Source organism: Diadema antillarum, unplaced genomic scaffold (assembly GCF_040938485.1).
Source record: "Diadema antillarum isolate AM-2024a unplaced genomic scaffold, OU_Dant_1.0 seq00000082_RagTag, whole genome shotgun sequence".
Classification (NCBI taxonomy): Eukaryota; Metazoa; Echinodermata; class Echinoidea; order Diadematoida; family Diadematidae; genus Diadema; species Diadema antillarum.
Window position 1 is genome coordinate 397,990 of NW_027271175.1, and position 26,836 is coordinate 424,825.

Sequence of the window (26,836 nt, forward strand, 5' to 3'; positions counted from 1 at the left end):
GTGAAGTTGACACACTCTGAGAACATGCACAACACTCCCTATTGACTATAACTGGCTGCATCTGAGACAACTCAGGAACACACATACACACACACACACACACACACACACACACACACACACACACACACACACACTCATATGCAATTTCTTATCCTATATAGTCCAAAATGGTCTGTTTCGAATTCAACTCATGATTCCTTCCAAACCCCATTCTTTGCTGCAAGAAGGCGATCTTGTGAAGGGCTTTGTAAGGTTTTAGTTCTGTTGTTAGAGTTCGATGTTTTTTTTAGTCATGTTTTTTTAGTCATTTTCGTGCTTCATTAATATTGGATTTGAGGGGAAAGCATATTACAAGCTCTGCTTTTTAGCTTCCCCTCCATTGTCAACAATACGCAGTAATTTACTTGTATACACTTGTTTATTTCTTCCTTAATTCATGGTGTTTATATGATATTTCGACGCATTGAGAATATGCATTTTTTAATTTCCATATTATTGTTCTTTTCTCGTGATTATGTTTGTACATTGCCACTCTTTGTTGAAAATGAAATAAACGAAACAAACAAAGCACACACACACAAACACAGACACAGGCAAAGAGAGAGAGAGAGAGAATGAGAGAGAGAGAGAGAGAGAGAGAGAGAGAGAGAGAGACATGCACGTGAACACAACAAAAAAAGTCCACACTATTTAGAGCGTGGCTCTCTTGCAACAATGTGCAATGGACGCCTTCCTGCATTCGGGTGTCTACCGCTCCTAGGAAGGCACGAGACAACAAATGAAATTAATGAGATGTCTGATGATTTGTCCTCCCACTTTACTGCTGTCTGTCTGACATATATCTTGACCAAGTTCAATGACCATATATTTGACAACTGTGATTATTTATCAACGAGTGTTTCCAGATAAGACAAGCTCATAAGACTTATGTTGCCGGAGTTTGACCAGAAACTCTGTACTTTGCTCGCCATTGTTAGTGCAGCCTATTGCTCCACAGTAACATTGAGTTGGGCTGATTCCTTGTTGTTTTGAGTTGAATGGTCTTGGTGGCTTTTTAACTTCAGCTTATTTCGTCAGATTTTGTTCAAGCTGTGCGATCTCATTAATAATTATCCTCTAGACCTCAGCAGATAACAGGGTACAAAAATCTAATGGATTGCCATGTGACATCGAGAAAGATTCAGTAAACAATTCTATTTACCATGATACGCCAATATTTACATATATACAAAGGAATACAACATGCAGGATTGACGAGACAACGTAAGATAAAGTAGAATAATGCATATCTAACATCCATGACAACTAAAGCAGACCGTGACAACGAATCAGCGTCACAAGGGCGGCTAGTGATATACGCTCTCATGTTATGAACATTGAAAATTATAGTACGGAAGATTTTCATCATCGTGGTACAATAACTGAACGAATAAAGCTAATTTTTCGTCTCACTAAACGAGATAAATCTAATGGACTCTACCTCGCTTCGTGAGACAAAAGATTAGCTTTATTCTTTCAATCAAAAATCATGCTGAAAAAAAAAGACGTTAAGTGTAACGATACGAAACAAGTATTTACCACACACTGCGAGCCTTTACGAAAGATCGTTGATTTTTAGGACACAGGAATAACACTACTCATATTATGTTATATTATATGATCCTTTCCTCATGAAATTATGCACAACATGTTGTTTGTTTGTCTTTAAAGAGATAAAGTAATAAAGCATTACAGATTTCCTTCTCACATATTTGCGATGTGGTTCCATTCAACGATTGACTGATAACTTCCCTTTGCCTTTTTGTTTTATGTTTTTGTTTCTGTGCAGCGAGTACATGCATGAACGAGAGGACTCAAGAATGTTTATGTATGAAATTGGTAGGATTCTTCCTGTTGTTTCCTCATACATATCTTCCATATCAGGACGGTCTACATGATGAGCATGGAAGAGGAAGAGGAGTGAATTGAGCAGAAAAAAACAAAACAAAACTACCAACAAACGAATCTTCCAAGAGTGAGAGAGAGAGACAGAGAAAAATAGAGGGAGGGAGATATGGAGAGAGCGATTTATAGTGGGGGGGGGGGATTGGAGAGAAAGAGCACAATTAAATTTAGTCATACTCAAATCGGTTAAAATATCTGTTTAATTTTCCTTCTTGTTTATTTTTACCATTCCACATTGCAAGATATAAATAAATTTGAACAAATACAATGGAGCAACTCTATAGAACATACAAACAATATACATGTAAAACAAGTAATCAGCAATATACAAAGCACATCATCGAGCGACAGTAAGTTGGCAATTGATATGGCACTTTCAAAGAAATAACTCATAATCAATATATGCAACAATTGTTAACTGACAATTCAGTGAAACAAGTTTCAACACTTGGCTATATCATGTATTTTTTTCTCCCAGGAGTTTAATCAATTTTTCTTAGTTGCTACACGGAAAACCATTTTTTACATGACAATGTACGAGGCCTTCATCAGTGCTAACAGTAATTTTGGCGTTGGCAATTTCCACGTTGGGGTCTTGTAGGGATTAGGAAAAAGTGACATTAAAATGGTCTGTTATCAATCTGTATGTAATTTTTTTTTGTTTTTTGTTTTTTAAAGAGAGAAAGAGTGAGAGAAAAGGAGAAGAACAGAAAGATGGATAATCATATAGATAGAGAGAGAGAAAGGGAGAGCGGGGAGGGGGAGAGGGAGATGCAGGGGAGATGGAAAGTGTGTGCATCTGTGTGAGTCTGTAATGGGTTATCTAATGGGATAACATGATACGATAGATGGCACTCTTCTGTCAAACACAAAATCCAAAGTGTGGGATCCACAGAACAATGGGAAGGAGCAAAGGTGTACCCTACATATCACTGTGTGGGAGGGTTGTGTGAATGAATGTGAGAATGTGAGAACTCGTCACGCCTAGAATCAGTGTAGAAGAGAACTCGGCCGTCCCTTGCCCAGTTTGACCGATGACGCACCTTTCTGTGATTGCGTTCCTATATGATATAGACTGGGGGCAAGAGAAAGCCAGAGATTGGAACAACCTGACATTTCTCAACAATGGAAGAAGATGACTCTGAGACATGATAAAACATCGTTAATCATGCAGTATGTCTGGGTGACATGACAATCTATACACTCCCTTTGACTATAAATACTGATAATAAGATAAAAAGGGCATTTAAGCTCTTAAAAGTCAACGTATTTCTTCCCCCATTTAACCTCGTACGTGTCGTAGATGTGTGATGGATGTAAATGATGTCAAGACAATTACGAGAAAATACGCATCAGAATGAAACAGAGCATTTCCGTTGTACAGAATCGTTTCTTGCAAAACTATTTTGGAGTGTCAGTTTGTACGGATGTCAACTAACACTATATTTCTGATGGAAAAATGCTTCTAATCTTCTGTGTATGCAGATTATTGGATAAGCATTGATAAGGCTATATTAGTCGACAACATTTTTTTTTCCGCACCATTTTTAAGTTCGGCAAAACGCGTCTCTCAAACGTGTTCACATTTTCCTGGTTGCCCCCGTAGTTCTGCATATAGTTGTAATATCTCTCTTGCCATTTGGAGGGAATTGTGCTTCGGCGACATAAAAAGATCGGTTGGTGCAAGCACATGAATTATAATGTGGTTGCCAATGCCAAAGCGTATTACCTCCCACTTTTTCAGAGCACTTCTTCGACACCAGAGAGAGTAAACAACAACTGCACAAAGTTGAAAAGCACGATCTAATTTCTCTTTGAAGCTGATGTGACTCCAACCGACACAAGGTCAGATTTCTGCCTTGATCTTTTTCCATGTCTTGTTGTTGGTTTTGTGTTTGTTTTGTTCATAAGAAATGTAGGTTTCTTCTACTGGGCGTGGCCGATCCGGGCAAATTCGCAGAGGAGGATGGCGACTCCCGAGAATGGTTTGATGACGATGGACAGCGCCCTCTTGCGAGGAAGTGACCGTCGTGATAGCCGCTGTCTCGAACGATGTCGTCCATACAGCTGGCTCCAAGCATCGATTCGTTGTCGGGCGGTGGCTCGATGACCTCCATCCAGTAGCTGAGCTTCCGGGTCTTCTGGAAGGCTCCGTGGTTGTCAAACTTCACGATGTCTGTGGCAATAGATTCAGGAATCTGTAGTTAGTATTAGTCGCATGGTTTGACATGAATTATTCTTGGTTTGCCTGTAACGGCTGTACGTCTAAATACTGCTTGTAAACTCCGAGTCAAAAACAGAAAAAATGAGACACATAATGCATAATAATCAATGGGCAATAGGTACACAAGATTAATTTATTAGTTTTGTTATATAAAGGCTCTTGACTGTATAGTTGAACGAGACACTATGATTTATGAAGTTGACATTTACAACATCTGCTCTTTTGAATTGTTTTCTCATCACACGTGAGAGTTCATTCCTTTATTTATTACTCTCAGTTTTGAATCTCGATAAGTATGTTCACTTGCCTTTGCTATTCTGGTTGGACTGCGTTCCGCAATGGACCACTAATTTGATGTAGTCACCTGTCCTATAGTTTCTAAACGTTAGCGATATTTATATGAGATACGCAAACTTCCACTGTCTACAGGTTGATACGTTTGGACCGAGTTAGAAAGTTGCACACAGAGTATAATCATCATCATCAACAACAACACCAACAACACTGAAAATGCAACTTATAACAACCAACCAAAGAGACCACTCCCCCCGCCCCCCCTTCCCCCTGCCAGAATAAAAAAAAAAAAAACCTCTCGACAGGTAAACTATATCTTTTAGAATTAATTATAAAATGGCAATACCGTGAAGAATCAACCAACTATAAACTAAAGAGACAGACAGACGGACAAACAAACAAACAAACCAATCAATGGTACATTATTTGAAAAACAGCCTCAAGACATAATAGAGAGCATCAAGTTGCCCTTAGGACGCCCTCAGAAGAACCCACCAGATTCCACATGAGACATTTTAACAGCATATAGAAACATGTATACATGACAAAATGGCTAAACCATTTTATACGTGGAACCAAGTAGATGTCCCCAAAAGCTCAAAGGGGTCCACACCCACCATTGCATATGTACAACATTCGTATTGACTTTATTCTATGCTGCTTTGCTTTGATTTTCTACAATTTGTTGACTTAATTTTTTATTATTATTTATTAGTAGTACGTTAACTGTAGTATTTTTATAATCTCGAATTTTGTTGTGATGTTGATCCTGTTAATTTGATCAATAAAAACTCAATGAAAAAAAAATTGGTGATCAACATGAAAAAAAAAACCAAAAACAAAAACAAAAACAAAAACAAACCAACCAACAAAAGGACAAAACCGAATGCTCAATTCGCTACTTACATAATCCCGGTTCCTCGAACCAAATTTCCCCGTCTTCAGCTACGATGTGACTGTTGTACCGCTTCTCGTCCAAGATAACGACCTTTTCTCCCGTGTGTGTGGTTCGAGTAATGCCGAAAGCTACGTCGTGAGACTCCGTCTTGAATTCGTACCTGGATATAAGAAAGACATTTGATCTACATTGTGTACAAAAAGTCGTATACAACACGGGGATACTATATTTCCAAATCCTACCAATGTCGGTCTTATGGAAAATTCGTGTTCTATCCTATACCTACTGGCAATCGACTAGAGAGAATGCAAATTTTAATTTACTGAAATCTAGCATTTTGCTACAAATATCATTGCAAACACACTGTGCGGTTAGGAAACTCGTGTTTTGTTTTGTTTTTCTAGTGATTGTTTTCCTTTTACTGATTGTTCTAATACTGAAAGAGAGTTTCTTTTGAACAGAATGGTGCTGTATAGTTTCTTAATTAGTATGATATCATCTGTCATCTTGACTCATATAGTACATTCTCTCCCAACAATGATGAACACAATGATATACTACTAAGCCAGTTCGTAGTTACCATGGTTACATTCTGCGCATTAGCAGATAAAGGTTTAATGAAAAAAAAAACACAACAACAAAAAAATAATGAAACACAGAGTTACAGTGAGCAATGCCATGGACAGCACCTTAACGGTTTCTTTGTGTTCCAGTAAAAGAACAATTCTAAACATTCAAGGGAACTTGTTAACATAAAAGCATATTGGATTACGTATATTGAAAGTGGATGATACATACAGCTTTGCAACTGTTTCTGATTAGGGGTCTTAGATGAACCATCGCTAATCAACTGCATATACTAGTAATACATGTAACTTTTGTGACTTCTACAACGATGTGTTTCTTATATCAATTTGAGCTCGATGTCATTGAAAAAAACCCCAACAACAACAACAACAACAATAAAAACTTACATACACACTTCACAGACAACGAAAATGATTGCTATAGGACTGCCATTGGGTTGCGAGTGGGAATATTATTTGTTATTATTTATTTCTCAGTATTGAAAGGAGAAATGAAAGGTTGGCGTCTTGAAATTTAATGTGATATGCAACATAATACTCGAATCAACATGCGCACATTATATCACGATATTTGCTGCGGATGCAGTAACAGTTAGAATGTAAATCAATCCTTCCCACCAATGATGGCGATGATGATACCAATAATGACAAGAATGATTATACAAAAAATGATCATGATAATAAATGATGAGAATAAAATTAATAATGTTACGATAGTATTAAAAATAATGATAAAACAAGAATGTGAATGATAATACGATGATATTACTGCAATTATTAATGCTAAAATCACTATAAGTGAAGAAAAAGACGAAGAAATAATGATCGGGTAAAGACTCGCCTGAATATGCTTCCGAATCTGTTGGCCTTGAACTTGATTTCCACTGACTTTTTACCCGGAAGCTCTTGCGTCGTCATCATTTCGGCGTGTTCGAGACTGCGACCTTTGCGGTAGTAGAAAGTCGGAACCTTGCCTCCTAGGTTTATCTGTCGAAACCATCATCATGATCATTTGTCTCCGTGTAAACGACACGGTGCAATATTCATTCAGACTCATTATAGTAAACTAGAAATCTAATGTTAGACTGATCGAGACAGCGGTTTCATTAATTTTCCAACATGCCCTTATCAGCGGATTAACCAATGCTTGCTCGAATGAGTTTGGTGGCAGAGAATAATATAAACCAATTCTTCAGGAGAGAAAATTTGACGCTGGTAGAACTTTAGATTAAACTGAGAGCGCCTGTTTTGAGTTGCCATTCTAAAAGATAACCTTGTAAAAGTTTCTATGTTTAAGTACACAAACAGGGCTATCCTTTTTCAAATCCAGGATATCTATGAAAATGGTAGACACTATTAGCAAGGAAATACAATGCCCAACTTACGTCAAATAATGTGAAATCATTTGGGGACTTGATACAAGAGTATTTTTGATCAGTACTATACAGATCAGATGATGCCGTAGTTTGTTGTGTGAAGAAGTTGTCATTGTCTCTGAGAATCAGCATTCCAAATGTGACAGCGTGTGTAGTATTATTATTGTAGTAGTAGTAGTACAAAAGAAGAACTCAGCAAAGCCATTGACCGTCTATCCTGCGGGAAGGCTCCAGGAAATGATGGTATCCCACCAGAAGTTCTAAAGAGCGGCAAGCCAGTACTACTGCAACACCTCCATGAGCTCTTGTGTCTTTGCTGGGAAAAAGGCCACGTACCCCAAAATATGCGTGATGCCAATATCGTCACTGTCTACAAGAACAGGGGAGACCGCAGCGACTGCAACATCTAGAGAGGCATCTCTCTCCTAAGTGTTGTCGGAAAAGTCCTCGCACGTGTAGTTCTGGCACGCCTACAGAGTCTTGCCTCCCGGGTGTATCCAGAGTCGCAGTGCGGCTTCAGGGCAGGCCGATCTACAGTAGACATGATCTTCTCACTACGCCAGCTGCAGGAGAAGTGCCGTGAGCAGCAAAAGCCGCTGTACATTGCCTTCATAGACCTGACGAAAGCCTTTGACCTGGTCAGCCGAAGTGGACTCTTTAGTCTCCTGCAGAAGATTGGATGCCCCCGAGACTGCTCCAAATTATCATTTCCTTTCACGAGAACATGCAAAGCAGGGGCGTCACCAGCTTTTTTTCAAGGGGGGTGCGTTTTGACACTAAATGTTTACGAGATTTTTTTGACAGACATTTGGAAAATAGGAAGCTCTCAATCCCTAGACTTTTACTGTTTTTTGAGGGAAACCAAGCGGGGAAAGGGCACCGGCGCGCCGGTAGCTAGGATTTCATCTTATAGGGGGGGGGGGGGGGTAGTATGCGAGGGAGCGAGCAAGGGTGGGGGGAGGGTGTGGAAGTGCCGGAGAGGGTTGTACCCCTTATAAATGGATTATGGAATGACGGTGTGAAACGACAAATTACTGGCAGCGATATCAGGAGAATGGCATCACGACTACATGCGAGCGAGCGGAGCGAGCGAGCTTGAAAAATTTGACATTTTACAGTTCCAAAACTGCCGTTTGTAGCCATATTTTTTGCTTTGTAAATTAAGGGGGGCGCACCGGGCGCAACTGCTGGCAATTACTGGCAGCAACATCAGGTGCATGGCATAATAATTAAATGCGAGCGAGCAAAGAGAGCGAGCTTGGAAATTTTGACATTTTACAGTCCAAAAACTGCCATTTGGAGCCATATTTTTTCGCTTTAGAAATAAAGGAGGGGTGGGGGCGCAACGGGCGCAACTGCCGTTAATTATTGGCAGCAACATCAGGAGAATTGCATAACAATTAAATGCGAGCGAGCGAGCGAGCGAGCGAGCTTGAAAATTTTGACATTTTACAGTCCAAAAACTGCCGTTTGTAGCCATATTTTTTTTTGCATTGTAAATTAAGGGGGGGGGCGCAACGGGCGCAACTGCTGGCAATTACTGGCAGCAACATCAGGTGAATGGCATAATAATTAGATGCGAGCGAGCAAAGAGAGCGAGCTTGGAAATTTTGACATTTTACAGTCCCAAAACTGCCATTTGGAGCCATCTTTTTTCGCTTTGGAAATAAAGGAGGGGTGGGGGCGCAACGTGCGCAACTGCCGTTAATTACTGGCAGCAACATCAGGAGAATTGCATAACAATTAAATGCGAGCGAGCGAGCGAGCGAGCGAGCTTGAAAATTTTGACATTTTACAGTCCAAAAACTGCCGTTTGTAGCCATACTTTTTTTGCTTTGGAAATTAAGGGGGGTGGGGGTCGCACCGGGCGAAACTGCTGGCAATTACCACTGGCAGCAACATCAGGGGAATGGCATAACAATTAAATGCGAGCGAGCGAAGAGAGCGAGCTTGGAAATTTTGACATTTTACAGTCCAAAAACTGCCATTTGGAGCCATATTTTTTCGCTTTGGAGATAAAGGAGGTGGGGGCGCAACGTGCGCAACTGCCGGTAATTAGTGGCAGCAACATCGGGAGAATTGCATAACAATTAATGCGAGCGAGTGAGCGAGCGAGCTTGAAAATTTTGACATTTTACAGTCCAAAAACTGCCGTTTGTAGCCATACTTTTTTTTGCTTTGGAAATTAAGGGGGGTGGGGGTCGCACCGGGCGAAACTGCTGGCAATTACTGGCAGCAACATCAGGGGAATGGCATAACAATTAAATGCGAGCGAGCGAAGAGAGCGAGCTTGGAAATTTTGACATTTTACAGTCCAAAAACTGCCATTTGGAGCCATATTTTTTCGCTTTGGAGATAAAGGAGGTGGGGGCGCAACGTGCGCAACTGCCGGTAATTAGTGGCAGCAACATCGGGAGAATTGCATAACAATTAAATGCGAGCGAGTGAGCGAGCGAGCTTGAAAATTTTGACATTTTACAGTCCCAAAACTGCATTTTGTAGCCGTATCTTTTTTTTTTTTTGCTTTGGAAATTAAGGGGGGGGCGCACCGGGCGCATCTTACTGCTGGCAATTACTGGCAGCAACATCCAGGTGCAGAGCTACCAAGTCTCACGCATTCTGCGTGAGACTCAAGCATTTAGGGTCTGTCTCACGATCTCACGCATGGCACCCATTTTCCTCACGCATCTGGTGATAGTTGCAATTGAAGGTATATTTCCCTTTTGCCTTTCAAAATTAGTAAAAAATATTCACTTAAGTATGCACCAGATCGCATCATTAAGAGCTAACAATTTAAAAAAGCTCCCTACCATGGGAGGGGGACACCCTCCTCGTTCGCGTGCGCATGCGCACGAGCGTCGAGAAGCCGAGTCATAAAAATCTCACTCATAAAAGTTTTTTGAACTTGACATCTCTGCAGGTGAATTGCATAACAATAAAATGCGAGCGTGCGAAGAGAGCGAGCTTGAAAATTTTACATTTTACAGTCCCCAAACTGCCGTTCTTAGCCATATTTTTTCATTTTGGAAGTTAAGGGGGGGGGGGGGGGGCGCACCGGGCGCACCTGCAGGCAATTACTGGCAGCAACATCAGAAGAATGGCATAAAGATTAAATGCGAGCGAACGGAGCGAGCGATCTTGAAAATTTTGACATTTTACAGTCCCCAAATTGCCGTTTGTAGCTATATTTTTTTGCTTTGGAAATTAAGGGGAGGGGGGGCGCACCAGGCGCAACTGCCGGCAATTACTGGCAGCAACTTCAGGAGAATGGCATTACGACTAATGCGAGCGAGAGGAGCGAGCGAGCTTGAAAATTTTGACATTTTACTGTCCAAAAACTGCCGTTTGAAGCTACATTATTTTTTTTTTCGCTTTGGAAATTAAAGGGGGGGGGGGGGGGGGACGCCCGGTGAGCCCGGTGCGCCCCTCTCCCTGGATCCGCCACTGGTAGTCAAGGGTGTGGGTTTATGTTCATGACTGGGGGAGGTATGACCAGCGAGGTGGCGTCGAAGTGACCAAGCGGGGAAAGGATGTCCAAAATCTGCACTTTTTTAGAGCATCCCGTAAACTAATCACTGCTAATTGTGCGTGTTTGTTAGTGTGTGTGTCTTATATGTACAAGGAAAAGTTAGGAATTAGCCCAGGGCAAGTCTTTTTATTGGCAATGCAAGACATTTTTACATAGACTAGTATGTATAAAGCAACACTGCAAAATCAATGATCTAGCTTTGATATAACGAAGAGTAAGGTACAAAAGTATACACTCTACATCACATTGCGCAACATTGTAGCGACTCTTCGTTCGGATGTACTGAGTACACTGCGCACATCCTGCTTATAATTATGCAGAATGCCAACCAGGAATCACGCTGAATCACAATCTTTTGTCGGGTCCGGACTTTTTGAACAATGTTTCACACTATATACCTATCTAATTATGGTTAAAAGGAATCATAGAAAAATATCTTATTTCTTGATCACCCTTTCATTCAAAAGCAGTTTACTAACACTTGAATCACTATTTCGGTAAGTCTTTTTTTTTTTGCCAGCGGATTGGGAGGGGGGCGCACCCCCCTCCGTAGTTACGCCACTGCTTTTGGGTGAACTAATTGGACAGATTTCTTGAATTCTAACAAAAAAGCAAGAAAATCTTTTCATTGAGGCAATTATGATTATGTGGGATGGGGCAAACGTGTACAAGTGCTCCGTATCGTACGGATGTACAGTACGGTCGATAAATAGTAAACACTGTAGAATACTAATAGATATGTACAAAATCAGTGCTGCCAGGTGACCAGGGGTGCGAATTATTATTATTATTTGTGTGTGTGTGTGTGTGTGTGTGTGTGTCTGTGTGTGTGTGTGTGTGTCTTGGTGCAAAATATAAAAACAAATTAGAAAAGAGTAATTATTTAGCGTCCGGCGTTGAGGTCGCTCGCAGACTGATTTTTTTTTTTTTTTTAATAGATCTGAAGGGGGGTGCGTTCGCACCCAACGCACCCCCCCCCCCCCCCCTGGTGACGCCCATGCAAAGTAGAGTCTGCTACAACGGGAGAACTTCTGATGCCTTCCCTGTGAACAGCGGTGTGAAGCAAGGCTGTGTCCTCGCACCGACACTTTTCGGAATCTTCTTTTCCATGCTTCTTCAGTACGCCTTTGTTGACTGCACAGAGGGCATCTACATCCGTACCAGAGCGGACGGGAAGCTATTCAACATCGCCCAACTGCATGCCAAAAACAAAGTTAGAGAGGTTCTTATCCAAGAAATTCTGTTCGCTGACGACGCTGCTATGGTATCGCACACAGAAGCGGGATTGCAGAGGCTTGTTGATTGTCTGTCCCATGACTGTAAAGAGTTTGGACTAACCATCAGCCTGAAAAAGACTAAGATCTTGACCCAAGGCACTGACTCTCCTCCAGACATCTCCATTAATGTCACACATCTGGAAGAAGTGGACTCTTTCCCCTACCTTAGTTCAGCAATTTCCAGTTCCCTCTCCCTTGACAATGAGATAAGCAATAGGATTGGGAAAGCTACCGCAGTCATGGCCAAACTGAACAGGCGCGTATGGAACAACAGTCAGCTGACCAAGAACACCAAGCTCTGCGTTTACCAAGCCTGCGTCCTCAGCACCCTGCTATACGGCTCTGAGTCCTGTGCAACATATGCTGGCCAGGAGAAGAGGCTCAAAACCTTCCACCTCCGTTGCCTCAGACGACTCCTGCACATAAAATGGCAGGATAGGGTGACAAATGCAGAGGTCCTCCAGCGTGTCGGCATTCTCAGCATGTTTTCACACCTCAGCCAGAGACGCCTGAAGTGGTTGGGTCATGTGCGTCGAATGGAACCAGGTCGCATCCCGAAGGACATGCTGTATGGAGAGCTATGCGAGGGGTCTCGTCCCATGAGAAGGCCGCATCTTCGCTTCAAAGATGTTTGCAAACGTGACATGAAGACGATGGACATCAACACCAACACATGGGAAGGTGTAGCTGAAGATCGTCCGCTATGGAGAGGCACCGTCAGGGAGGGCGTTCAGAGAGCTGAAGCTGTGAGGCACGTACAGCAGACCGACAGGAGAGCTAAGAGAAAGGCACGGGCAGTCTCAGTATCGGCCCCAACAGACTTCATCTGCTGCAAATGCTCTAAGGATTGCCACTCAAGAGTAGGGCTTTACAGCCACTCAAGGCAGTGCAGACTTCTTGCGTAGCTAGTGCTACGCCATCGTTTCTCCAGACGAATGGATGCCAACCAGTAGTAGTAATAGTAGTAGTGGTGGTATAAAAGTAGACGTGACGGTGTAGAATTAGTGTAGTAGAAGACTAGTGTTAGTTCTTTGTATTGTCATTGCTATTGTTATAACTATTACTTAACATTATCATTGCTATGTTTCCCACATAGGTGTATGCCTTTTTCAATTTCAATCTATTTTATTCATAAAGTTTCCCAAATTACATTCGTGACATACATCCACGGATTACATAATAGCAAATGTATATATCACAGAAGTGAAAATCCCCGCATGCATGTATACAGAATTAATTCTCGCACTGGAAAAATGACTTTGCCCGTAACCATAGTCATGTTTACCATCGTGCCAATTTCAGCCATCTTTGTATTTATCGCTCATGGAGACTGTTATCCTTATTCCTCTATATCATATACCATTACTTAATTTTACCCTGCTGGGACACATGTTTGGATTGCCCCCGGCATCGGTCACAGTTCCACCCCAGTGAACCGGAAGTACATCAGCATCGATGTATTTCAGCAATACGTCCTTCCAGCTCCCTACGTGTGCCAATCAAATCAAAGGAGACGGTTGTCATTCATCTACCGATCTCCCTAGATGCATTGTAACAGTATGGAATATCTGCAAATATTATTTTGGTATCGTTATTATTATGAGTTCATCTAGGTCCCTACATATTTCTATTATACACGTATTCTACTGTATTTCTACTGCTTTGTACATGTGTGGTTAGTACCGACACTCTGTGCAGTATTGTTGTGTATATCGCTGTATATGTTTTACCATGTTTACTTTGGGAATATGAGCTGAACTGACACGAAATGAACTGAAATGAACTGAAGTAGAGTTATTGCTCATTACTTGTGTGTCCGTGAATTTGCATGGATAGATGTTTTTGTGTTTTGAGCATTAAAAAGTGACTCGTCACAATGAAAACACGTTAAAGTCACAAAATATTGATTACCTAACTTCGGTAAAATTCAGTTTTAACTCTTCAGCTTTCTAAAGATGTCTATTTAGAAGAAAAGGGGATAAAGACGAAAGAAACGGTATGAATACAGGGGCCATCACGCAAACAAGGTTATGAGAAAATGAGCTCTGAAAACATGCAGATTATACGTTCAAATACAGTGTATCATTATGGCAAGTTGCTTCGTCAAAAAAAAAAGTTCATATTTCAAATAATTCTTAGGAAGGGACTTCCCTTATGGAAAGAACATAGTTTTACCACACTATGTAACACATTGTGCAACACAGTGTGGCACACAGTGTCGAACACAGTGTGGAATACAATGTGTAACATAGTGTCGAACACATGTGTTTAATATGTGTTTAATATGTGATTTTGGGACGTGTGGTAATACTGTGTATTTACACAGTGTGAAACACAGCGTCACCACACTGTGCAACATAGTGTTACCACATGGTCCAAAACACATATTAAAAACACTGTGAATTAAACCACAGTGTCGCACACTATGACCACAGGGTTATAACCACATAGTCCATTACACTGTGGTAGTCACCACATAATCCACCACACTATGGTATTCTCCACATAGTCTACCACACTGTGGTAGTCACCACATAGTCATCCACACTATGGTATTCACCACATAGTCTACCACACTGTGGCAGTCACCACATAGTCCACCACAGTACAATGTGGTAGTCACCACATAGTCATCAAATATATCAAAAACCACATAGTCATCAGGTATATCAATATTTGTAATGCATGAAGGCACGGTTACTGAGTAGATAACACTGTTATTGAATATGAAATTACCTTTTCATAACAAAATTTATGACATTGGCTTAACATAACATTAGACAATAGTTCAAGGAAATCCCATCACAAATACTTCGAATTTAGAAGTATTTTATGAATTTTCTCAAATTTAGGTTGCTTTTTATAAATATTCATGAGCTATGCAAAGTCTGTACCACAGGAATACCACATGAATACCACAGTGTTACCACAGGAATACCACAGTGTCACCACAGGAATACCACAGGAATACCACAGTGTCACCACAGAAATACCACATGAAGTATCACATTCTGTACCTCAGCACTCCCACTTGATAGGTAATACTGTAGGAGTATAGGACAGGTTAAGTACTGCTTAAATCAATTGTCATGATTCGCAGCATAACTCACCTATTAATGAGTAACGGGCAATGAAGTGGCATTTGTACATGATTTGTGGTTTCGGAAGATGATAGTGATGCCTTTACTCTCATTAAGTATGTAGAGCATTATGGCACATTTATAAAGAATAGAGACAGGGAGAGTCGTGCTGATGCTGTACACATCAGAGTAGTGAAACATGTGACCAATAGATTGTATGCAATACCTCCTGGTGAAATCTTAGGAAAGCATGTGATTTATGAGAGAAACTGGGAAGTTATAACATGTCACTTTTTGTTCTCTTTCCACAACTACAGATACTCCTAGTGTTACATAATTTCTAGTGTTTGATGTTATGCATCCGTAAATAGTATTAACACAACACTAAGTGCATGATTTATTCATCTGAAGGTTGGATAAATGATATGTATAGGTCATATTCTCACATTAAATGAATCTGTTGTTCCATGCCAGTATTTGAAATTTGAAAGGTTTCAACTGAAATTAGGAAAATAAATAAGTATATAACATTTGCAACTACCGTGTACTTAAATGGTGTTGTATATTGTCCAGCTTTAAGTTATTGGTTTATTACTTTATTGGATAATCAAACCAGCTAAGTGGCTTTACAAACTTGATAAAAATTTCTGGGGAGTACATGTAGTGATGAGGTATATTCTTTTAATTTGATACATACATGTACATTTATTAATGAACTACAATACTTGAATCCTTTCACCAAACTGGTAAAATGCTCCCCCCCCCAACAAAACCAGAAATAGCCTGGTTTTACAAGGATTAACATGCCATGTGGTAGTACGAGATCTGAAATCCCCTACTGACAATACTAAAGCAAAGTTCAATATACATCAATATGCGGTAAACATGAGTCATTGTGTGTCAAAGTACTAGATGTTGAAAAAAATAGTTTGAGCTTTTGATTGTGAATAACTGAAAACCCATGAAAATATAACTTTCCACAAATTTACACATTAGGTATATAGCTAATACAGGCATACAATTTTGTTGATTGCTGTTCCCTGCAATATTTTGAAACATTACACAACAAGATTGTACGTTATTCAGCGGCTACCTTCTGTGTAAATTTGAGGAAAGTTAATTTTCATTATTTTTTAGTTATTCAAAATAAAAAAATGTAGTGTTTTTTCCTTAACATCTAGTATGTGGATATTATAGTGTTAAATCAATGATATGAAATCCCACTGTGTAACAACATTATGGACACAGGATTACACATAAATAAACCACACTGTGTGTTCAGTATGCCAAGTATGTGGAGATGATGCAGGTGAATGATCTGAAACCCACAAAGTGACAACACCGAGCACAGGGTTTACACATAGTTCAATATATACCACATGTGGTAAGCACAAGTTACAGTGTCCGGTATGCCAAGTCTGTGTGGATTATGTGGTAAATGAAGGATCTGAAATCCCACAGTGTGACAACACTATCAACACAGGGTTTACACATAGTTCAAAATATACCACACTGTGTCAAACATGATTCACAGTGTGTTCAGTATGTGATCTATGTGGGGATTATGTGGTAAAACACTTAAACTGAAATACCAGACTGTGGTAGCATTATGAACACAGGGTTTACACATAGTTCTATATATACCTTACTGTGGTATATGTGTGTCACTCTGTGTTCAGTATGCCAATAATGTGGTACACAATGTGATCTCAAATCTCACACCGTGACAACACTGTGACCACATGGTTAGCACATTGTTTACACATAGTCAACTATGTGAACACACTGTCGTAACACTATACCACACTGTGGTATATGTGTGCCACTCTGTGTTCGGTATGCCAATTATGTGGTACACTATGTGATCTCAAATTCCACACTGTGACAACACTGTGACCACATGGTTAACACATTGTTTACACATAGTCAACTATGTGAACACACTGTGGTAACACTGTGTTTGTTCCATAAGGGTTGGACCAGAGTTAGTTGATCGATTCTTCAATCTGAATATGTACTGATTTGTTATAATATTAATTATACCATTATGATCATATATATATATATATATATATACAATATTCCCCTTTTGGAGAAAATCTGCTGGGGGTGAATAATATTGTATACAAAAATTACATCCAAAAGTATAAATTACGATCCCTGAGTGAATGGCTTTTGAGACGGAAGAAGTCATAACCTACAGAACAATGTTTTCTGGTAAGAAATAACTCAAATGTCATATGGAGTTAGGAAAATATCTTTCTTTGCACTAATTCCTCCAAGCTCTTATATATACAAGGTAAGATTATTACCTCCAATCACCTTGATCTTCTCCCGCGTGCCTTCACTGAGAAAAGGCTTCAGTACGATGTAGACTGCCGGGAAAATCTTCGTCGGTCTCACAATAAACACGCGGTGAATCACTTCCGGGTAGTGTTGCTCGAACAGACAAGCGATCTTAATTTTCATTTTGAAATGAGAAAAAAAAAATCAGTCAAGCAAGGACGAATAAGAAAGTTAGTAAGCACAATACAACAACAACAATAACAGCAACAAAGCAAGAAGAGAATATCAAATAAGGTCGCAACTGTGTAAAGATAATTGTTAATAGTGTTGTTATTAGTTCCTGCACGCTGATTGGGTCTGAGTGAAAAAAAAGCCAGAAGGGTCTGTTTTCACTCTTTTAATTCCTGGTGTTTCACCATGACCACTACTGGTAAAAAGCGAGTCGATAATATGTGCGTTAATCTACATGTACACTGTATTTTGGCGACAGGAGAGAGCATGTTGTTGTTGTTGCTTTGGTTTTTTTTTGGATCGGTTTATATAATCTATATCTTTATCGTAATATAATTATCATATTGAGGCAAAACACTCTGTCCCTAGGATAGGACATAAAATAGAGGTCATGTGTATGAGAGAGTAACAACCATGCACGTAAAAGATCCCGCTTCATTCATTCATCGCAAAGAGCAGGGTGTTTAACCCGGTCAATGCCGGTGAAGTGGTCCCACCTCACATCCAACTGGACCCCATGGAAGACCAACTTAACGTAGCTGAATATGGGCTATCCAGCCATCTTCTCAGATGGAAAAGTAAACAAACAAACAATTCGAACCTTATTTGTGTCGTATGTACAAACGCTTCAAAAAGACGAATATAAAAGTCCACTCACCTCCGTCATTACATTCATACCCGGTTTCCACATGTGCGATGTGCCCAGGTGTTCGAGATCGATAATCATCGTAATGCCCTCGATATTGCGACGAAGCTGAATATCAAATCAGTCAATCAATCAGTCAATCAGTCAATCAATCAATCAATCAATCAATCATCAATCAGGAATGAATGAATTGATCAACTGATCTTTCAAAGAGCATTTTACAATAAAATAAAAGTTGTGTCGCTATGATATTATCTCTGGAACACACTCCATGTGAATGAGTGTCAGAGTGTGCGATAATTGTGATAGAGTGATTAGGCAGTGATCACTATAAAACTTGCACAACCATCTTGATCACTGAAGATGTATACTGTCAGAAGAAGCTAATTGCTTGTTTCATTTACTCCCTCTTGTTTTCGTGCGTACGTGTGTGTGTGTGTATGTGTGTGTTTCTTTACTCAATTGTGATTTCTAGTTGAACTTCAGCTGCATTTGCAGTAGGCTGTTTCGCCCCAAGATATGAAATATACATATTGTGGTTAAATTGTCGCATAGTTCAACGACACAACAGAAGAAGAATTATCAACTTTTTTGGGGGGAAAAACCTAACAATAACAAGAAAAACTAGTCTGCTGTTTTTCTCGGGGGATTTCAGGGGGCAAGTAAACATTCTTATGCACCAGCAAACTGAATGTTTTTCTAAATCTATTAAGTATAGATATAATCTATTGCCTCGAAAAGAACTGTAGTAACTGTCTAACTTACTTTTCTCGAAACTGCTTCTTGCTCTTTTGTAAGCCGTTCCAGAATGTGGATATTTGTCTTGATAACATCACCTGCTTTCACGGAGTACAACATACCTGTGGGAAACATGCGAAACAGCAAAAATTCGAATTAATGTTATTGTATGCACTGCAAATCACATATAATGTACACAGATACAGATACTATCAAATAGTCACAATATTGATTATGCATCACCTTACAGACACTTATTCTGATTGATTTTGACAGACATTTAATGTATTATTATATACTAAATCTCCTCTTGAATAACGCTGTTGTCAGATTATTTTCAAATAAATACCTAAAAAAGCATATTTGCATCTACTTAGCAATAATTCCCTACAAGAAGAAAAAAATACAATAGTACCTATTACATGAACTTGTAAACCAAAACATGATATTTCAGACATTATTGTGCAAAAATCTAAGTCAATGACATTATCACATTCGTCAATCTTCTTTATGTAGTGTGGTTGCTACCATTGCTGCTACAAACATATCATACGTGCAAGATCTTATGACTTTCCCATTTTTATGTTGGATTTTTCAACCATTCTGTTTGTCTGGTTTTACGTTATTTTTCGACGTCTACCAGAAAATGATGCGGAATCTTACTTTCAGAATGCACTAAATCAAATCAAAACATCAAAACAACATGCATCGGAAAGTTTCGTGGTAGGTATATACGTTCGAACACTTTAAACTTCGGGCATGATGTAATAAAGATATGGAATTTTTGAGAATGGTAAAGAATTAAATATATTAACATACTACAAAATGATTTCGCTAAATTAATGTTTTGTATTCTTATGTAGACACATTATCTCTCTCTCTCTCTCTCATATATATATATATATATATATATATATGTATATATATATATAATAATTATGATTATATAACCAATATAATCAATTGTTATTCATATCAGTGTACCTGCGCGTTGTTTGTGTATGTGTGTGTGTGTGTGTGTGTGTGTGTGACTATAATCAATTTGCAAATGTATACCAGATGCAGTACCTACGCAGTACCTTTTGGGTCGACGTTGCCAAGGGGAGAAATCCAAACGATGTGACCTTCTTTGTCCAGTCCCACGGCGCTCCAGGCCAGTACTTCAGGCAAACCTTGAGGAGGCATTGACGAAGGGTCATTCCATCTACACTCAAAATTGGCGCATGTTGGTTTAAGATATTGTACTCCAAAATTCACACCATGATAACCCCCTCAGGGCCCTAAAGTTAACCTAGAGTATTGATATCATTTTTTTTCCTCTTTTATACGGCAAGAAAAAATTAACAAAATGAAATTTAGGGAACTAATGAGCGAGTATGATGCGTAACTAAGTTCCTCTATGCAACTCTCTAAATGTTTAGATTGGAAATCATCTCTGGGATTGTGGTTAGGGACAAATCCAAAATTAGACTTAAAAATTAGATTGACTTCTAAATCTATCAGATTGAGATTTTCAGACTAATTTTGCATTTGTCCCTCATCTAAACCCAAGGAATTTTAGAGAGACAGCAATTGAATATATAGGTCCTATGGTCAATATGGTAAGACAGTTTTGAGGAAGAGGAAAGCAGTAATGATAGAATAACATGCAAGCAAAGTGTATACTTAAAGTATAATAAATGATCATATAGAACAAAACATATTTTATAGGGATTGCCCATTATCATATTACACATCATAGTATCATACATGTCACAATTATTTGAAATGATGTGGAGAGATACACATGGCCACTTTGTCACCTTCCAACTTCGGCTAGCAAAGACTCCTGAAATCAATTCCATTCAAATAATTCTAAAATAATATGTTCCTCAATTTGATTACATACTGTGATAGGCTTTTTTTTTGTTTTGTTTTAGAAAAGGAGATCTCAAATGGTGGGGGAAAAAGTCCAATCTCTGGTTATAATAACGCGTCTTATACTGTTAGACTCCGTTATAAAAACACGGTAGCAACTCAGAGTTAGAGGCCAAGGCACATTACTATCATACCCCTGTCCTGTTAAAATGGGTGGGCAACTCTGAATTTAACTCCAGCTTATCCTATCAATAGGATAAGAGATAAAACTGGTTCAATTTTTCAAATCTCCACAAGAAGTAAAAGATAACAAAGATTTACTTTGATTTGCGACAAAATATAGAACGTTAATCTTTGTAAGTATCAGTACACAATTTTCGATTTGTAGAAATTTCACATTTCTCCAGTGAATATTACGATGTACAGGACCTAGATACAGGTTTAATAGTAATTAGCCAAAGTTATGTTTAAAAAGCATTAACTGTGGAAATGTGGTCTTTGGGACTCCACCAGTTAAGCATTGCTTAAGATTATACTTTAGTCTATTTGGCAGCAATGCTGCATTTAATCTTTAATTCCTTAATGGGTTTTTTTTGCATGACATCAGAGACGGAAGTCATTTATACACATTAGGAAATCAGTCTCTGATGCCGTGGTACAAGACAGCCTTGACCAAATTGCTTGGTCACCCCAATGTGAACAACTGCTGAACAGAGATAAAACACATGATAACACAGATTTCCCTTCTGAGAAAGTCTCAACAAGCTTCTCTCTGGAGAAGAATGAATATCATGCAATGACATGTCTAGTTACAGTCAACATTAATCAGGTAAGTTTTGTCATCTGTCTAATTTACACTTTGTTAACGGCCATTGCACGATAGCAGTTTGACTAGGTCTTTCTTTATCCATAATAAGGAGGATTCCTTTCCGGTTTCAGCACGGTGCTTTAAACTGAAAGTCACTTGTGCACATTAGCCCCGTCATTAACAACGGCCTTTTACAGAGGCCTTGCAACTTGTTTCGACTTTAGCTGAGAGGGTTGGCAATTAACAATCCAATCAGTGTGTGTATGGGTGTGTGTCTGTGTGTCTGTGTGTGTTTACAGCCATTGTTGATATGATATGTAATACCCATCAACACTTGTAAGATATATGGCACGTGCTAATTTAACATAATTGCGCTAGATACGCAAGAGTTATGTGGATGATGTGTTTTTATTCCCCCTGGCATGATATTAACATTATTTTATAAATTCTTGCTTTTGTAGGAAAAAAGGTCTAAATATACATCAAACATACAATAAGGTAAATAAAAAAAATCTGATCGTATTCATATTCTGCATAATTTCAAATATTTGTACTTACTTCAGGCATCTGAAACCACTCAAGAATTGTATCCACGCGGTTCTGACTACGCCATATCAGATCCCTATATGAATATAGATAAGATAAAGACAAATGATTAGACACAATAGATTAAGATAGATATGTGCAAAAAGACCCCCCCCCCATACTGAGCAACAATGAATACATTCCATTGTCACTTTTTCAACCATTTACGGACTTTCGTCACTTAATAACTTGTGCAGATGGTTTGAACCACTCTTTCGTTCGATACAACTACCATACTACGCTGTACGTGCATTCATTTTTGCTTGCCAACTTGGTGGGTCATATTGAGAATAAATTTCCTTAACTATACGTTCTCAACCTGTATCATACAGTGTTCACGTCAGGCCCCAATCTCGTTTACTTTTCTAGCGCCTGTGTATTCCTTTGAGTGGGTGTGAGGGCATGTGTGTGTGTGTGTTTTCAAACATTGTGAGAGAAATGTTAATATTAAAACTATGAAAGTGCATACTTTCTACAAAATTCCTGTTTTGCTCAACAAATTCCTGTAGTTAAGTTTAGTTTTGACTCCCAACTTCCCATAGTGATTTTAAAACACAACCATTCCCTGCTAATGTTTTCGTCGGTAAGGTCAACGGTAATGTTGTCAAGCAGTAAAGATAATAATAATAATTAGACAAATTTGTATAGCGCAGCTACTATGTAAATATACTCTACTGCGCTGTGATGTAACAGAGCTCCTGATATTGTTACTGATTAGACACACGAATAACAACAACAATAATGATAATATTATATCAAGTTAATAATAGCAATGATGCTTCCCGTAATACCTATAAGTTAATCATTAATTAGAAATTTGTTTTTCACAGTTATGCTTCCGTCCCTTCTCTTCTTTGTCAATGTAACTCATTAATGCACCTGTCTATAATTCAATTCAATTTATTTTTTTTTCTGCCACAGACATGACAGAGTAAACATGAAAAAAAAAGAACTATCTGGAGTCCACAATATATGACTGTGTAATGAATGACTGTGTAATGAATACTAGTGCCAAATAACAAATTGTAAGAGCTTTCTTACGATCAATGTAAAAGTTCTCAGAAGAAAATTTTTCGCTAGAAAACAACTGTTTTTTCCAAACAAGAATTGGATTTCAAGAAAGAGAGAGAGAGAAAGAAATAGAGAAAGAGAGAAGCCGCGATAAGTGGCTAAATCAGCGCAAAATAGTCTAATGTAATCATTGGCCCATAAATACCAGAGTAAATAATTATGGTTTGTACTCACTTGTCTGAACATCTCCTCCGCCTTTTTCACTGAAAACTTTCGTGCTGAAAACATAAAGCACCAAACATTTAGCACCCTAAATTCCAATTAAATTTAACATTTAAGCATACTTCAATAGGAATAGCGCTATATCAAAAGACAATAATCAAAATTTCATCAAACTCGGACCCAATATAAGAAAGTTACTCTGTTTTGAGCGTCAACATTAATTATCATTCTGTTTTACTGCTAATAAAGTAAACACAAAGTGCTTTTGTGAAGTTACAGATTTGGGAGCTATCCGTGTGGTTATGACATCACCACCTTATCTTTATTTGCGTATTTATTGTGGTTGAGAGAGAGAGAGAGAGAGAGAGAGAGAAAGAGAGGCAAAGAGAGAGAGAGAGAAAAACAATACAAGGGATTTGGGATTAATTCTCTCGAAGACTATCGACCAGGGTCCCGTTACATAAAAGTTACTATTATGGTAACTTTGCCATCCAATGGTAACTTCCATGGAATTCTTGACTTTGATTGGCTGTTGAGTATTGTTGCCATGGTAGTTACCATTGGATGACAAAGTTACCATAATTGTAACTTTTATGCAACGGGCCCCAGATGCATAATCTGTTATAGTCTTCACGTTGGTCACTCGTTCATATTTTCTTTTGTTTATTAAATTAACGCAACAAATAGCATTGTTGTTATAACAGACATGACAGAGACTCATTAATTTTCATTAATTTGAACTCCTATTTTTGCTAATCCCGAACGGACTGGCACTACTTGTTAATGGCAGGTGTTGTGACGTAAATCGACTTTATTCTACTATTCGCAGATAATTCAAGCAAAAAACAAGTCCAATCACTTTACTAGCAAGCGCGGGAAAGGAAGAGAATAAAATGCATGCGCTCAAGAGCGGTTTTGCTGAAGATGTAAATTCAATAAGATATACAAAATACACAATATCACCGGCAAACTTCTCATAATTTGAAAGTTTGTTTTTGTTTTTCGCTTTTATTTTCAATGAGGGAAAGGGAAAGACTCACCTCTCAAAAAGCGTAAAAGCACGTGGTCGTTGTGTCGAGGTTGTAGTACATCGCTCAAATTTGTTTTCATCTGAAAATGACGGAAGAAAAAAAACACAAGCACACAAATAAGTAATCACAATTCATATGAGAAGACATTGCGTGACAAATTGCGACTGGAATAAATCGAACAATTACAGAGCTAAGGCATATATCTATGTATAGATATATCTTGTTTTGAATGGATGGATGAAAAAAGAAAAAAAACCACAAAAAAATATAAGAGAACTCGCATTTGACAGATAATTCAGACGATTTTCTTACAAAAAATAATGATCATTCGACTAATAGTAGATAACAAATTGCAACGTTCCTTTGACTTTGGCTTGACATGGGAAAGTGTAGCATGATTATGTGTTTCATATTTGATTCAAAGACTAATCCGAAAAGCCAATATAATATATATTCAAGTTCAAGTTAATTTCATTACTAGTATGCAATAGCAAGCAGGCATTTGACAGATCAAAGCTCAACCTATTCAGAACTTATGTAAGGGTAATATTTTACAATCTTTCTCTTTCAAGCCTATAGCTTCCCACATTTTTTTGTAAGTGCTATCGCAACCTATGGGGAAAAAGACAAGAAATCTAGTAATATTTTTGTTCTATATGATAATACATACATGTGTGATAACAAAAATTAGACTCCTGATAGATATTGTCATTGGTCATGTGAATTTTCCTGTTTTGTGTACATGCTTAAGATTCACTTTTTATGAACATGACAATCACAATACACTTATCAAAATTATGATCATACTATTTGAGAAGTAATAAAGTACTCATTGCACAAGTGTCTCCCCGAAGCTATACAGATGAATTTCCGTCCTTTGATACAAATAACTGACGGAAAAACATGATTCTATGTCAAAGCTCCTGTCTTTTTTTGTTCCATAAATCAACCCGTTACACTATGAGTAAAATCCACAGTACCCCTATAACTACTATTTTCGTAGTCATCACACAATATACAACAAAATATGTCACTATTGATCGATAAAAATACAAGCAAGAGCATTTTCCAAAACCCACTACAACATATAGACTCAGCGACAATATGATTCAGCTAGTCCTCACAGAGTGATAGAGGAACTGTAATTTCACACTAAAGGCTATCCATGTGAAAAAACAGTGTTAACAGAAACCCCAGATTTGCCTTTTATTTAAGCATGATGATGGTTTTCTACTTCAGAAGTGAAAAAGTAAATAGTTGGTTGACAGATTCCAACAAGAAAGGGAAACTGACCAGAAATAATCATATGATATGAACAAATATGAGTAAAGAAGATGGGATCCCATCGGGATGGAATCCGATTTTCTGTGCTCCGTTGCATTCATTGAAGAATAGTCAACCTAATCTACTTTTGTAATGACAATACAGTAATTGGCTATCTTGAATAGTAATTCTTAACTGTTCATACAATGTAAAATTCTTCCATTTCAAATTGATTTACAGGTTTATAAAACACAAAATCAATACGGGAAATGACATACCGATTGCAAGGCATCTGCCTGCTTGGCGCTCAAATCTCCGAGTCGTCCGCTCATTTTGTTCGCCTCAGCGGAGAATACAGGCAGAATATTTCCAAATCAATAGGCAAAATTAGTAGAATATTCATATATTTCTCACAACGTATAGCACACGAAAAACACGCACAAGAAGTCTCCAAGATCCACGTCTGTATGCTATCGCTAAGTGACTCTCGATTACTGCACATGCTGCTGGTGTGTTTGCGGTTGGCTCCAGTCGACAAAAAAAATGCACAACTTCCCGGAGTAACAGCACGTGCACACTTTATACGCAAACAAAAAGTGCCCCGAGAAGGCGACTTGTGTAACTCTCGAAGGCGCCTTGTTCTGGCTAAAATAGGCGAGAAGGCTACTTGCCAACGGGCCTTGTTTAAGAATAGAAAGAAAGAAGGTGACTTGTTACAAACTCACCAGGCAACTTGTAAAAACTTGCCAAGGCGCTTTGTTTAAGGCGAGAAGACGAGGAGGCGACTTGTACAAACTCGCCTAAGGCGCATTGTGCAATACGACATGTTGCATGTCGCCAAGGCGCCTTGTTTATCAGAAGGTGAGAAAGTGACTGATCGACAAATTGCCCTACATTTGAGTTGATTTATTCATTCTCTCATATTATGATATGTAGCTATGCGAGA

General features: G+C 38.7%; 1 pseudogene; it reads right to left on the minus strand.

Annotated features, from left to right (window-relative positions):
• Nucleotides 1–3,851: 3,851 nt before the first annotated feature.
• LOC139726284 (SEC14-like protein 2) lies at nucleotides 3,852–26,222 on the minus strand (annotated as a pseudogene).
• Between the last annotated feature and the right edge of the window lie 614 nt (nucleotides 26,223–26,836).